This window comes from Coenobita brevimanus, chromosome 1 (genome assembly GCF_032717465.1).
Source record: "Coenobita brevimanus isolate Jiangsu-jjx chromosome 1, ASM3271746v2, whole genome shotgun sequence".
NCBI classification, from domain to species: domain Eukaryota; kingdom Metazoa; phylum Arthropoda; class Malacostraca; order Decapoda; family Coenobitidae; genus Coenobita; species Coenobita brevimanus.
The window spans coordinates 56368105-56381032 of record NC_136954.1 but is presented as its reverse complement, the minus strand read 5'-3'; the positions used below and the strand labels follow the sequence as shown (position 1 = coordinate 56381032).

Here is a 12928-nt window from a genome sequence, read left to right as displayed (position 1 = left end):
CCGTTATTGGGAAAATGTCAGAGAAAATGAAGGTCAACAAAGGTCATTCTCATGTTCATTAAGAGGAGTATAAGGTTATTCTCATGGTTTAGAAGGGTTATAAGGTCATTAAATGACATTCTGAAGATCGTTAATAGGAGTTGATTATAAGGTTGTTTAAGTTCATTTAAGGTAATTAAGAGGTTATAAGGTCATTCTCAAGGTCATTTATAAAGCCATGAAAGGTCGTTCCCGAGGGCATTAAGAGATGTATAAGGTCATTGTCAAGGTCATTATGAAGTCAGGTGAGCCAGTCACTCTAATTAGTTTACTCTCTCACCTTGTCCACTTCTGGAACAAATGTTTGCGAGAGAGAGAGTTTTGATGGAAAGGGCACCTGCCTTGCACCTTGAGGGAGAGAGAGAGAGAGAGAGAGAGAGAGATTTGTGTGTGTGTGTGTGTTATCAATGAGTTATTCTCCACGGGTAACGATGTATAACAAGAACAATAACCACAATCATCACGCCACTGCATCCAAGAGCTCTTCAGTGTGGCATGCAATTATTCAGCGTCTTTCAGTGTGACAGTTATTATTAGTCTGCTTTTAAAAAATATATGATGGGTAAAACTTGTGGGAGAGAGAGAGAGAGAGAGAGAGAGAGAGAGAGAGAGAGAGAGAGAGAGAGAGAGAGAGAGAGCGCAGTTGTCCAATATCCGTATGCTATTGTGTGTCTAGTACCGTATCCTTGGTGTCACAGGCAGTCCGTTTCATGAGGCCGAGTTTTTCCCATTTCCAAACTGAGCTGGAACAATGGCCAGTATTACTGAAGGGACGGGCATGTTTTTGACTCAGGGCTGACCAGGTGGGAAAAAAAAGATGAGGAAAAACGAAGGAAAAAACTAGCGAATTGGTGTTTCTTGGCTTAAAATGAAACACACACACACACACACACACACACACACACACACACACACACACACACACACACACACACACACACACACACACACACACACACACACACACACACACACACACACACACACCGCTCGCTGGTGCAGTGGTAACGTTCCCGCTTGCCAACTGGTGAACGGGAGTTCGCGCCTCGCTCAGGTTGCGAAAAGTTTCACTGACGAAGTGGGTGGTTACTGTCCCCCTTGAGCAAGGGGACGGGTGTGTGCGTGTGTGAAGGTCACAGCCTTGCCCTTAGATCGGACTATATGAGCTCTCAGCTCCCTTCCGGGAGGGTAAAAGCTGACCATCACGACCATCAAGTGATCCTGACCGACCCGGTGAATTACACACATACACACTTCCTATGGCTTAGAGTGAGACAGTTTTATCTGAATGAAGAGTTTTGGCCAAAGGTGTGATTATTTTATTATTTTTATTTATTTTTTCATTCTGAGTTACCATGTTGTCGAAATGTAACCCTCTGCTGGCTACACACCTGACTCTTAACATTTCACACTCCATTAATTAGAAACTCGTATTGCAGGTGAAACAATACTCCTTTGCCTCCACGTGCGTGTTACTTATCATGCAGTATACAGAAAAATAATAATAATAATAATATAGTGCTCTCTCTCTCTCTCTCTCTCTCTCTCTCAACAAAAGACAATAAAAACCCCCAGAAAAAAAGTCCCCTCCCCCCCTCCCCACTTGCACAATTAAACAAGAGAGACCATTCGGCACTGAATTTACTCGGCGCGAGAACAAGGAGCTGAGTTGGTCACGGTGGCGCAGTCTCCTGGACGAGTTGGTGACGAAATGATGATGAGAGAGAGAGAGAGAGAGAGAGAGAGAGAGAGAGAGAGAGAGAGAGAGAGAGAGAATATTCCAGTGTGTGTGTGTGTGTGTGTGTGTGTGTGTGTGTGTGTGACAGTTAAATAGATAGACAAACAGCGAATACAAGTATGTGTGTGTAAGTATGTATCTTCGTGTATCAGTTTATATATACGTATTTCTGCGGGAGACTGAAGACCCCCCCCCTCACAAACACACACACACACACACACACACACACACACACACACACAACGCCCTCAGTAAGCGTGACCCGGGTAGCCAGGTGTTCCAGCACAGGTAAGCGGGTTTTTATAAAGAGTGACCTGGTTAAGGAAAGGAAGGGGACGTTACTGGCATCCTTTCCTTGATATGTGACACCTCTCCTTGATATGTGACACCTTTCCTTGATAACAGAGAGAGAGAGAAACTAACATCATTTACCCATTTCCTTGCACCCAGACGAGAATTATGCATAGCCATCCTTTTGTTGATCTCTTTCGGATTGATGCAGGTAAAAGTATTTCACACAAGACTTCATATAATTTTCGTGTCTTTAAGTAGCGGCAGCCGTCTTTCCTTGCATTTTTAGGTAATATTTAAGTTGTCAGTAAACCCAAGCGATTTTGGTCACGAGGTCTTAAAGTTGTAGTTGGTCTGAATGTGCTATAATTGACTTGTTTTCAGTCTTTGGGAACTAGACGACTCGCACAGCTTGAATATCCAGTCTTGGTTGGGTGAAATTATGAGGTAGGGATGAGTCTCCTTGGTTTATCGTCCAATCATACTACACTTAGATGAGCTTACACAGACTATAATTATGAAAGGGATTGATTGTAACGAGTCTTTCCCAGGGTTGCCTTTCCCTTCAGCATCCCTCGTTGTGCTCCTCAGTGACCCCTTGAACTGGTCTTCCCCCTCATCCATTCACATGCTGGTCACTGCACCTTTCACTGCTACACCCCGTTCCTTCACAAGCATCCGTCCGCACGACCAGGAGTGCGATAATAACGTGATAAAAGCTCCCGCGTATCTGCTGTCTGTTGGTTCTTTACTTGGTAATCTCTTTATATAGGGAGGTAAGAGGCTGAGAAAGTTGCAGCAAATACCAAATTCTAATCAGCATTACCAGAAATTTTACGGTGGAAACCATGATAATAATGAAAATGTTAATAATATCTTAATACTAGTGAAAGTAAATAGCCACTTTATTCAATTCAGTTTATAAGCCCACTTTCGTGGGCAATCAAAAAAGTGTTTTAGACTCATTGAGTTGTTCCCCTCCACGGAAATCTTTAGTAAAAGGCGAAAGATTTATGCTTTTTGAAGGGAAACCAGAGTTACCTTGTGGCCGACACGACCAGCAGGTCATTGCCAGCGCTGAGGCGGCCCCGTGGCTCCCAGTTGGTGATACAAAGTACATACTCGCTTATACTGTTACTACCCGTTAGTTATTATGAGTCATTTTCAGTGGGGTAGGTTATATTTATAATAGCATCTGTCTAGTAATATACTGTGATTGTTTATGACGGCTAGTGACATCAGAATATCCGTTTATTTGCTAGTCAGATATGTGTGAATGACCTTCTTGTACTGAGCATTGTCCTATTCAGCCGGCGCCACCAGCGAAGGCAAAGACTTTATCATACATGGTCTAAAGCTTTCATCAGACCTTGCTGTGGTGTATTTTATATGCATATGAGGCAAAGGTGATAGACGAGCACGATCGCCTGCCATTTACCTGTCTGCCAGGTGTGTACCTTTTTGGTACGTGTCGTCAGAACTTGTTACCCTCTTGCACTGAGCATCATCCCACCGCCGCCAGGAGAAGCAACAAACCTACTGTATAATCCTTGCTATGTACGTCTAAAGCAAAAGTTATCTAGTAATGCGGTTGTCTGCTACGCATGTACTGAATAATACACAGTACACTTGAACAGTACTTTTACGTTCGCTATGTTCTTGCGTAATATACCTTCAGGGAACCGTATACCGGTACATGTAAAGTGCCCGCTGTCTCCCACCAGTACGGTCTTGTGGAGTTTAATTTTGCCTATACTGGAGTGACATGTAATATAGTTTATTGTAAGAGAGAGAGAAAAAAAAAGCATACAGATATTTTTGTTTAGGTTTAGAAATTTGTGATAGTCACTTAAATTACTCGAGTACCATGATGCTCAAAGTCAGTTATATTACCTAACTCACTCCCAGTCCCTCGTAGGAGTAGTTGAGGTGAAAGTCAGCTAACAGTGGAAATGGATGGATCTGTCTGTTACTTATATTCATGAATTTTTACGCTTTACCTTTGAAAATACATCGTATTACCTCTAGACTTGGTGAACTTGTATCAAATGAAGTACATGTGACCCAACATTGCGTTAATTTTGTTTGTGTTGGATATGTATGTGTTAAAGAAATGGAGAATTGTTGATACAGATGCTGATGGATATTTATACACAGTGTGGGTGGTGCAAGTCAGTTAATATTCGTGTGTGGCGGCAGGTATTAAGAGTGTGTGCTTGCTTCAGCGGAAAGGAGAGAGAGAGAGAGAGAGAGAGAGAGAGAGAGAGAGAAATAGACTCTTCAGCAGAAAATAGAGTAGGAGAGAGGGCAACTTCAGCCTTCAGTCGACCGGGTTCACGTCCAGATGACCCTGGGGTTGCAAATCTACTACTTCTGCTACAACTATTCTACTACTACAACTCTTCTACTTCAGCTACTACAGCTACTTCTTCAGCTACTACTACTACAACTACTCGACTTTTACTACTACTACTACTAAAAACACCTTTCCAATGACGTATTTTATGACCCTGGGGTTGCAAATCTACTACAACTGTTCTACTTCAACTACTACAGCTACTTTTTCAGCTACTACTACTACTACTATTCTACTTTTTCTGCTGCTGCTACTACTACAACTACTACTAATCGACTTTTACTACTACTACTACTAAAAACACCGTTATTCCAATGACGTATTTTATACCTTATTCTGGCTACCTCGACGATTTTCTTAAGCTTTGCCGAGATGGGTACTGAAGGGGTCAATGGAGGCTGTTGCTAACCCCCCCAGCTGGAAAAAGCGTCTCTGCTCTCTGTTGGTTCTTTATCTTTTTTTTGTATGGAGGTAAGAGGCTGAGAAAGTTGCAGCAAAAACCAAATTCTAATCAGCATTACCAGCATTTTACGGTGGAAACCATGATAATAATAAAAATATTAATAATATCTTAATACTAGTGAAAGTAAATAGCCACTTTATTCAATTCAGTTTATAAGCCCACTTTCGTGGGCAATCAAAAAAGTGTTTTAGACTCATTGAGTTGTTCCCCTCCACGGAAATCTTTAGTAAAAGGCGAAAGATTTATGCGTTTTGAAGGGAAACCAGAGTTACCTTGTGGCCGACACGACCAGCAGGTCATTTGCCAGCGCTGAGGCGGCCCCGTGGCTCCCAGTTGGTGATACAAAGTACATACTCGCTTTTACTGTTACTACCCGTTAGTTATTATGAGTCATTTTCAGTGGGGTAGGTTATATTTATAATAGCATCTGTCTAGTAATATACAGTGATTGTTTATGACGGCTAGTGACATCAGAGTATCCGTTTATTTGCTAGTCAGATATGTGTGAATGACCTTCTTGTACTGAGCATTGTCCTATTCAGCCGGCGCCACCAGCGAAGGCAAAGAATTTATCATACATGGTCTAAAGCTTTCATCAGACCATGCTGTGGTGTATTTTATATGCATATGAGGCAAAGGTGATAGACGAGCACGATCGCCTGACATTTACCTGTCTGCCAAGTGTCTACCCTTTTGGTACGTGTAGTCAGAACTTGTTACCCTCTTGCACTGAGCATCACCCCACCGCCGCCAGGAGAAGCAACAAACCTACTGTATAATCCTTGCTATGTACGTCTAAAGCAAAAGTTATCTAGTAATGCGGTTGTCTAATATTTGCTTGTCTGCTACGCGTATACTGAATAATACACAATACACCTAACCAGTACTTTTGCGTTCGCTGTGTTCTTGCGTAATGTATCTACAGGGAACCGTATACCGGTACATGTATAGTGCCCGCTGTCTCCCACCAGTACGGTCTTGTGGAGTTTAATTTTGCCTGTACTGGAGTGACATGTAAGGTAGTTTATTGTAATAGAAAAAAAGAAGGTAGATATTTTTGTAGGTATGGAAATTTTGTGATAGTCACTTATATTACTCGAGTACCATCAGGCCCAAAGTCAGTTATATTAGACTACTGAACGAAATTTAGGCTACTTAAAACTCATCTTCTGACAGTTATGTCAGTAAGAAAAAACCCATTTACCACACTAGACAGTACTGTATATTTACTGTCAAGATACTGCCTACTGCTAAGGAAATACTGCATAAAATCCTGTAGTAGAGTTGAAGTGTGCATGTAGGGTGAGTTAGGTTAGTCAGGTGGCGGGGTCAGGCATGATCATACTTCATAGGATCAGTTCTATAGTATGACTGCTGGGTGTTCTTACCCGAACATCTCGCCGACCACACCACGATGAGGATTCTTAGTGCGAGCCCCTGAACGGGAAGCGGCACTGAGACTTCGTCCTGTGCATTGATGACCGTTCCTGCTCCTTCGGGGGTTTGGAGGGGGCTCGCACAGGCTGAGTGGTGTGAGTAGTCATACAGGAATTGTCTTTTTTGAATCACTCCCAGTTTGGCCTGGGAGTAATAATACTTACATACATGGAATATATTCATACATCAGCAAAGGCTGAATGGCAAGCGTAGTCTTACAGGAATTAATTGTTATTCAGTCACACACAATTTGGCCGGGGTTTAATAATAATACTATACATAACTCCCAGTCCCTCATAGGATAAGTATAGTGGAAATGGATGGATATATCTGTTATTTACCTATATTCATAAATACAAATATATACTCTACCTTGTACGTTGTATTATGCGTAGATTTAGTGCTGCATTTTGTAAACTTGTAATAATTCAGGTACATGTGACCCAAAATTACGTTGATATTGAGTGTGTTGGATATGGATAAGATGAAGAGATAGAGAATTGTTGATACAGATGCTGATGGATATTTATACACAGTGTAGGTGGTGCAAGTCAGTTTATATCCGTGTTTTGCGGCAAGTGTTAAGAGAGTGTGCTTGCTTCAGGAGAAAACAGAGGAGAGAGAGAGAGATTGCTTCAGCTGAAAGTAGAATAGGGGAGAGGGCGGCTCAATCCACTCTTCAAGGATACGGTTTTATTTTCCCCATGAGTTAACACGTGCGTGGAGAGGGACGCCTTCACGTGGTGGCACCGATTTAATGGGTGGTGGAGCTGCCTGGTTACAAAGGTCCCTGGAATGCCTCCCTCTCTGACTGGAAGGAGGATGGTGGACTGGAAGAGGGCAACTTCAGCCTTCAGTCCACCGGGTTCACGTCCAGATGACCCTGTCATTGCAAATCTACTCTTTCTACTACAACTGTTCTTCTACTACTACTACTGCTACTGCTATTATTATTATTACTACTGCTACTACTGTTATTATTATTATTATTATTATTACTACTACTACTACTACTACTATTATTATTACTACTACTACTACTACAACTCTTCTACTTCTTCAGCTACTATAGCTACTTCTTCAGCTAATACTACTACTACTGTTATTATTATTACTACTACTACTACTACAACTCTTCTACTTCTTCAGCTAATACTACTACTACTGTTATTATTATTACTACTACAACTCTTCTACTTCTTCAGCTACTACTACTACTATTCGACTTTTACTACTACTACTACTACTACTACTGAAAACACATTTAATCCAATGACGTATTATATATCTTCTTGCTACCTTCAGACGATTTTCTCCAGCTTTGGCGAGATCGGTTCTGAAGGGGTTAATGGAGGCTGTATCTAACCCCTCCAGCTGGAAAAAGCGTCACTAAATATAAAACCGTATTGAATAGGAGTAAAGAAAATATATGTGATTTAATTGATGGGGTTTGAGTCACGTTATGAGATGTTATGGTTGGTAAAGGAGTATGAAAGTAAATAGCCAATTTATTCAATTCAGTTTATAAGCCCACTTTCGTGGGCAATCAAAAAAATGTTTTAGACTCATTGAGTTGTTCCCCTCCACGGAAATCTTTAGTAAAAGGCGAAAGATTTATGCGTTTTGAAGGGAAACCAGAGTTACCTTGTGGCCGACACGACCAGCAGGTCATTGCCAGCGCTGAGGCGGCCCCGTGGCTCCCTGTTGGGGATACAAAGTACATACTCGCTTATACTGTTTCTACCCGTTAGTTATTATGAGTCATTTTCAGTGGGGTAGGTTATATTTATAATAGCATCTGTCTAGTAATATACAGTGATTGTTTATGACGGCTAGTGACATCAGAGTATCCGTTTATTTGCTAGTCAGATATGTGTGAATGACCTTCTTGTACTGAGCATTGTCCTATTCAGCCGGCGCCACCAGCGAAGGCAAAGAATTTATCATACATGGTCTAAAGCTTTCATCAGACCTTGCTGTGGTGTATTTTATATGCATATGAGGCAAAGTTGATAGAAGAGCACGATCGGCTGACATTTACGTGTCTGCCAGGTGTCTACCTTTTTGGTACGTGTCGTCAGAACTTGTTACCCTCTTGCACTGAGCATCATCCCACCGCCGCCGCCAGGAGAAGCAACAAACCTACTGTATAATCCTTGCTATGTACTTCTAAGGCAAAAGTTATCTAATAATGCGGTTGTCTAATATTTGCATGTCTGCTACGCGTATGCTGAATAATATACAATACACCTAACCAGTACTTTTACGTTCGCTATGTTCTTGCGTAATATAGCTACAGGGAACCGTATACCGGTACATGTAAAGTGCCCGCTGTCTCCCACCAGTACGGTCTTGTGGAGTTTAATTTTGCCTGTACTGGAGTGACGTGTAAGGTAGTTTATTGTAATAGAAAAAAAAATGTAGATATTTTTGTAGGTATGGAAATTCATGATAGTCACTTATATTACTCGAGTACCATCAGGCCCAAAGTTATATTAGACTACTGAACGAAATTTAGGCTACTTAAAACTCATCTTCTGACAGGTATATAAGTAAGAACAAACCCATTTACTACACTAGACAGTACTGTACTTTACTGTCAAGATACTGCCTACTGCTAAGGAAATATTGCATAAAATCCTGTAGTAGAGTTGAAGCGTGCATGTAGGGTGAGTTAGGTTAGTCAGGTGGCGGGGTCAGGCATGATCATACTTCATAGGATCAGTTCTATAGTATGACTGCTGGGTGTTCTTACCCGAACATCTCGCCGACCACACCACGATGAGGATTCTTAGTGCGAGCCCCTGAACGGGAAGCGGCACTGAGACTTGGTCCTGTGCATTGATGACCGTTCCTGCTCCTTCGGGGGTTTGGAGGGGGCTCGCACAGGCTGAGTGGTGTGAGTAGTCATACAGGAATTGGTTATCTTTTTTGAATCACTCCCAGTCTGACCTGGGAGTAATAATAATGAATGGTTAGCGTAGTCTTACAGGAATTTATTTATTTTTAATCACATCCAATTTGGCCGGGTTTTAATAATAGTACCATACATAACTCACTCCCAATCCTTCGTAGGAGTAGTTGAGGGAAAAGTCGACGAATAGTGCATGTGTATGGATCTATCTTATTTATATTCATACATATGTACTCTTTACCTTTGAAAGTACATTGTATTACGTCTAGATTTAGTGCTGCATTTGGTGAACCAGTAATAATTCATGTACGTGTGGCCCAAAATTGCGGTGATATTGTGTTGGATATGTCAGTGATAAAAAGATGAAGAATTGTTGATACAGATGCTGATGGATATTTATACACAGTTTAGGTGGTGCAAGTCAGTTTATATCCGTGTGTTGCGGCAAGTATTAAGAGAGTGTGCTTGCTTCAGGAGAAAATAGAGAGAGAGAGATTACTTCAGTTTAAAATAGAGTAGGGGAGAGGGCGGCCTGATCCACTCTTCAAGGATACGATTATATTTTCCCTATGAGTTAACACGTGCATGGAGAGGGACGCCTTCACGTCGTGGCACTGATATAATGGGTGGTGGAGCTGCCTGGTTACGAAGGTCCCTGAAGTGCCTTCTGTCTGACTGGAAGGAGGATGGTGGACTGCAAGAGGAGGGCAACCTCAGCCTTCAGTCCACTGGGTTCACGTTCAGATGACCCTGGGGTTGCAGATCTACTTCTTCTACTACAACTGTTTTACTTCTTCAACTACTACAACTACTTCTTCAGCTACTACTACTACTACTACTGTTCGACTATTACTACTACTGCTACTGCTTCCACTAATACTACTACTAAAAACAGCTTTAATCCAATGACATCATATATCTTATTCTTGCTACCTTCAGACGATTTTCTTAAGCATTCGTCAGATCGGTACTGAAGGGGTTAATGGAGGCTGTATCTAACCCCTCCAGCTGGCAAAAGCGTTTCTAAGTATAAAATCGTCTTGAGTAGGGGTAAAGAAAAATTAGGTGATTTAATTGAGGGGGTTGGAGTCACGTTATGGGAGGTTTTGGGTGGTAAAGGAGTAGGAAATTCTCTCTCTCTCTCTCTCTCTCTCTCTCTCTCTCTCTCTCGTGTGTGTGTTAGGATGTCCACTTTCACTGCAATATCGTCTGCGTCATGTAGGCTAACTTTCTTATGATTTTTATATATTGAATTGGTGTTTTTCTTAATTTGATGAATCAGCGGCATATAAAACTGCATCAGTTTATGTCAGCGACCATTTGTGTGTGTGTGTGTGTGTTCTTACCTTACCTAATTGTTCTTACCTAATTGGATCTTTACAAGAATGAGTCAAGCTCGTATTGTCCCGTGTCTTAGACCATATTTATCGTACATATCCTTAAATTTGTGAATTGTTTTGGCACACACTATTTCATTCGGTAGTGCATTCCATTGATCAATTGCTCTGTTTGGGAAACTGAATTTCCTTACGTCTTTATCACCTCTCTTCTTATGCAGTTTTTTGCAGTGTCCTCTTGCTGATGCTTCTCCATATGTTAAGTAATCATTTATGTCTATTTTCTCCTTTCCTGATATGCACTTATATAGCATTATCATGTCACCTCTTTTCCTTCTCTCCTGTAGTGTTGGTAGATTCAGTTTATTTAGTCTTTCTTCGTAGCTTAGGTCCCTTAAGCTTGGTATCCATCTTGTAGCGGCCCTTTGAACTTTTTCAATCTTGTCTATATGCTTTTTGAGATGAGGACTCCAGACTATTGATGAATATTCCAGGGTTGGTCTAATGAATGATGTTATTATCCTTCTTAGCATGTCTTCATTTATGTATGTGAATGCTATTCTCATATTTGCAAGCAGTGTATACATGTTCCGTACCTTCTCGCTGATGTGGTCAGCCAGAGATAGTCTGTTATTGATAATCACACCTAGGTCTTTCTCTCTTTCTGATGTGTATAGGGTTTTATTTCCTAACTTATAATCCCAATCAGGTCTTTTTCCACTTTTACCAAAAAGTGTGTGTGTGTGTGTGTGTGTGTGTGTGTGTGTGTGTGTGTGTGTGTGTGTGTGTGTGTTGAACTCGAACGCAGAGAAGACTTTTCAGAGCAAGTTTTTTTTTTTTTTTTTTTTTTTTTTTTTTTTAAATACTGCAACGCACGAAAGTTGAAAATCCAGGAAGGTATGTAAGGTATTCGTGCATTGGTATACATGCAAAGAAGAAGAAAGAGACGATGATATTTTAGACATTTAATTAGAGACATGCAATGGGTTTATAAGCAGTGAGTTGACGATATCGCAGCGTACTGCATGTTGTAATTTTGATCCTGTATATTAGGGTGACTGTTGAGGGTCGTAGGAGGAAATGGAGCCTTAATACACACACACACACAAGAGAGAGAGAGAGAGAGAGAGAGAGAGAGAGAGAGAGAGAGAGAAATATTAAAGTGTTTCGTGTAACTAAAAAAAAAAATAAGAATGAAAAAAATATATATATATTATGGTGATAGAGAGAATTGCTTTTTCAGACATCATATTTTGTCTTTTGGCTAGTATTCTCGTCGGTTAATTGAGCTTCCTAACACCTCTTCCTAAGCGATTTATTTTTGGATATGGCCGGTTAATATACTTTTCTACGTTATTTATGCAGAGTGTGGCGGTGTTAGAAGGATGATTAGTAATTCTCTCTCTCTCTCTCTCTCTCTCTCAGATCTCACACGAAAGCTTTCTCTTTCGACAAAACACCTACCTTGAGAAAACACACACACACACACACATACACACACACACACACACACACACACACACACACACACACACACACACACACACACACACACACACATTAAAACGCCCACTCAAGTCACCCATCCTCTCCCTGTTTCATCCACTGTCACTCACTCTCACACACACTCACTCACTCACTCTCACTTGCACACTCACTCACTCACTCACTCATTTTCTCAGGGTCATTTGTCTCCTTGAATCTTGCCCTATACAGTATCCACTTTTCACCAAACAACCTTTATAGGGGCAGTTTCAAGTGACCTGATTTCTCTCTCTCTCTCTCTCTCTCTCTCTCTCTCTCTCTCTCTCTCTCTCTCTCTCTCTCCAGACAGATACAGATGAATAAAGAAAAAAAAAAGTGAATAGACACTGATTATTAGATAGATACAGAGAGAGAGAGAGAGAGCATTTCAAGGTGTACTGGGTAATATTAACTCTCATTAGGTGTACCAGGTCGCTGTTTATTTTAGTTATATTTATTTCCATTTTCTTTATTGAAGGTACACGCTCAGTCCGGAAAAAAAAAAAAAAAAAAGGGATCTGGGAGACATCTAAAGGTAAACTACTGTAGTTTATATCATTTAAAACGTACGTGACCAATGTACGCTCCAGGCGACTGCTTATTATATTTGTAATTTATTATTATTATTATTATTATTATTTTTATTATTATTATTATTATTACAAATACGGTACACATCATCATCATCATCATCATTATTATTATTATTGTTATTATTATTATACTTTCTCAGTCGTTGTCAAACAAAAACACACACCCAACACTACGCCCATAATAGTCGCACGCGCACGCGCATCGCACAAAACAGAGCAGAATCGCACGCACGCGC

At 40.9% G+C, this 12928-nt stretch overlaps 5 non-coding genes across 5 annotated transcripts; 2 read left to right on the top strand and 3 right to left on the bottom strand.

Moving 5' to 3' along the window:
* Positions 1–2991: 2991 nt before the first annotated feature.
* On the bottom strand, positions 2992–3108 carry LOC145389964 (U5 spliceosomal RNA). Its single transcript, XR_013895554.1, has one exon. It is a non-coding gene; the product is annotated as a U5 spliceosomal RNA (small nuclear RNA).
* Positions 3109–5041: 1933 nt separating this feature from the next.
* Positions 5042–5158, bottom strand: LOC145389786 (U5 spliceosomal RNA). Its single transcript, XR_013895538.1, has one exon. It is a non-coding gene; the product is annotated as a U5 spliceosomal RNA (small nuclear RNA).
* A 1064-nt stretch (positions 5159–6222) lies between these two features.
* On the top strand, positions 6223–6419 carry LOC145419141 (small nucleolar RNA U3). The gene has a single exon (XR_013900776.1). It is a non-coding gene; the product is annotated as a small nucleolar RNA U3 (small nucleolar RNA).
* Positions 6420–7850: 1431 nt separating this feature from the next.
* LOC145389541 (U5 spliceosomal RNA) lies at positions 7851–7967 on the bottom strand. Its single transcript, XR_013895486.1, has one exon. It is a non-coding gene; the product is annotated as a U5 spliceosomal RNA (small nuclear RNA).
* Positions 7968–9026: 1059 nt separating this feature from the next.
* On the top strand, positions 9027–9223 carry LOC145418849 (small nucleolar RNA U3). The gene has a single exon (XR_013900767.1). It is a non-coding gene; the product is annotated as a small nucleolar RNA U3 (small nucleolar RNA).
* The last annotated feature ends 3705 nt before the right edge of the window (positions 9224–12928 follow it).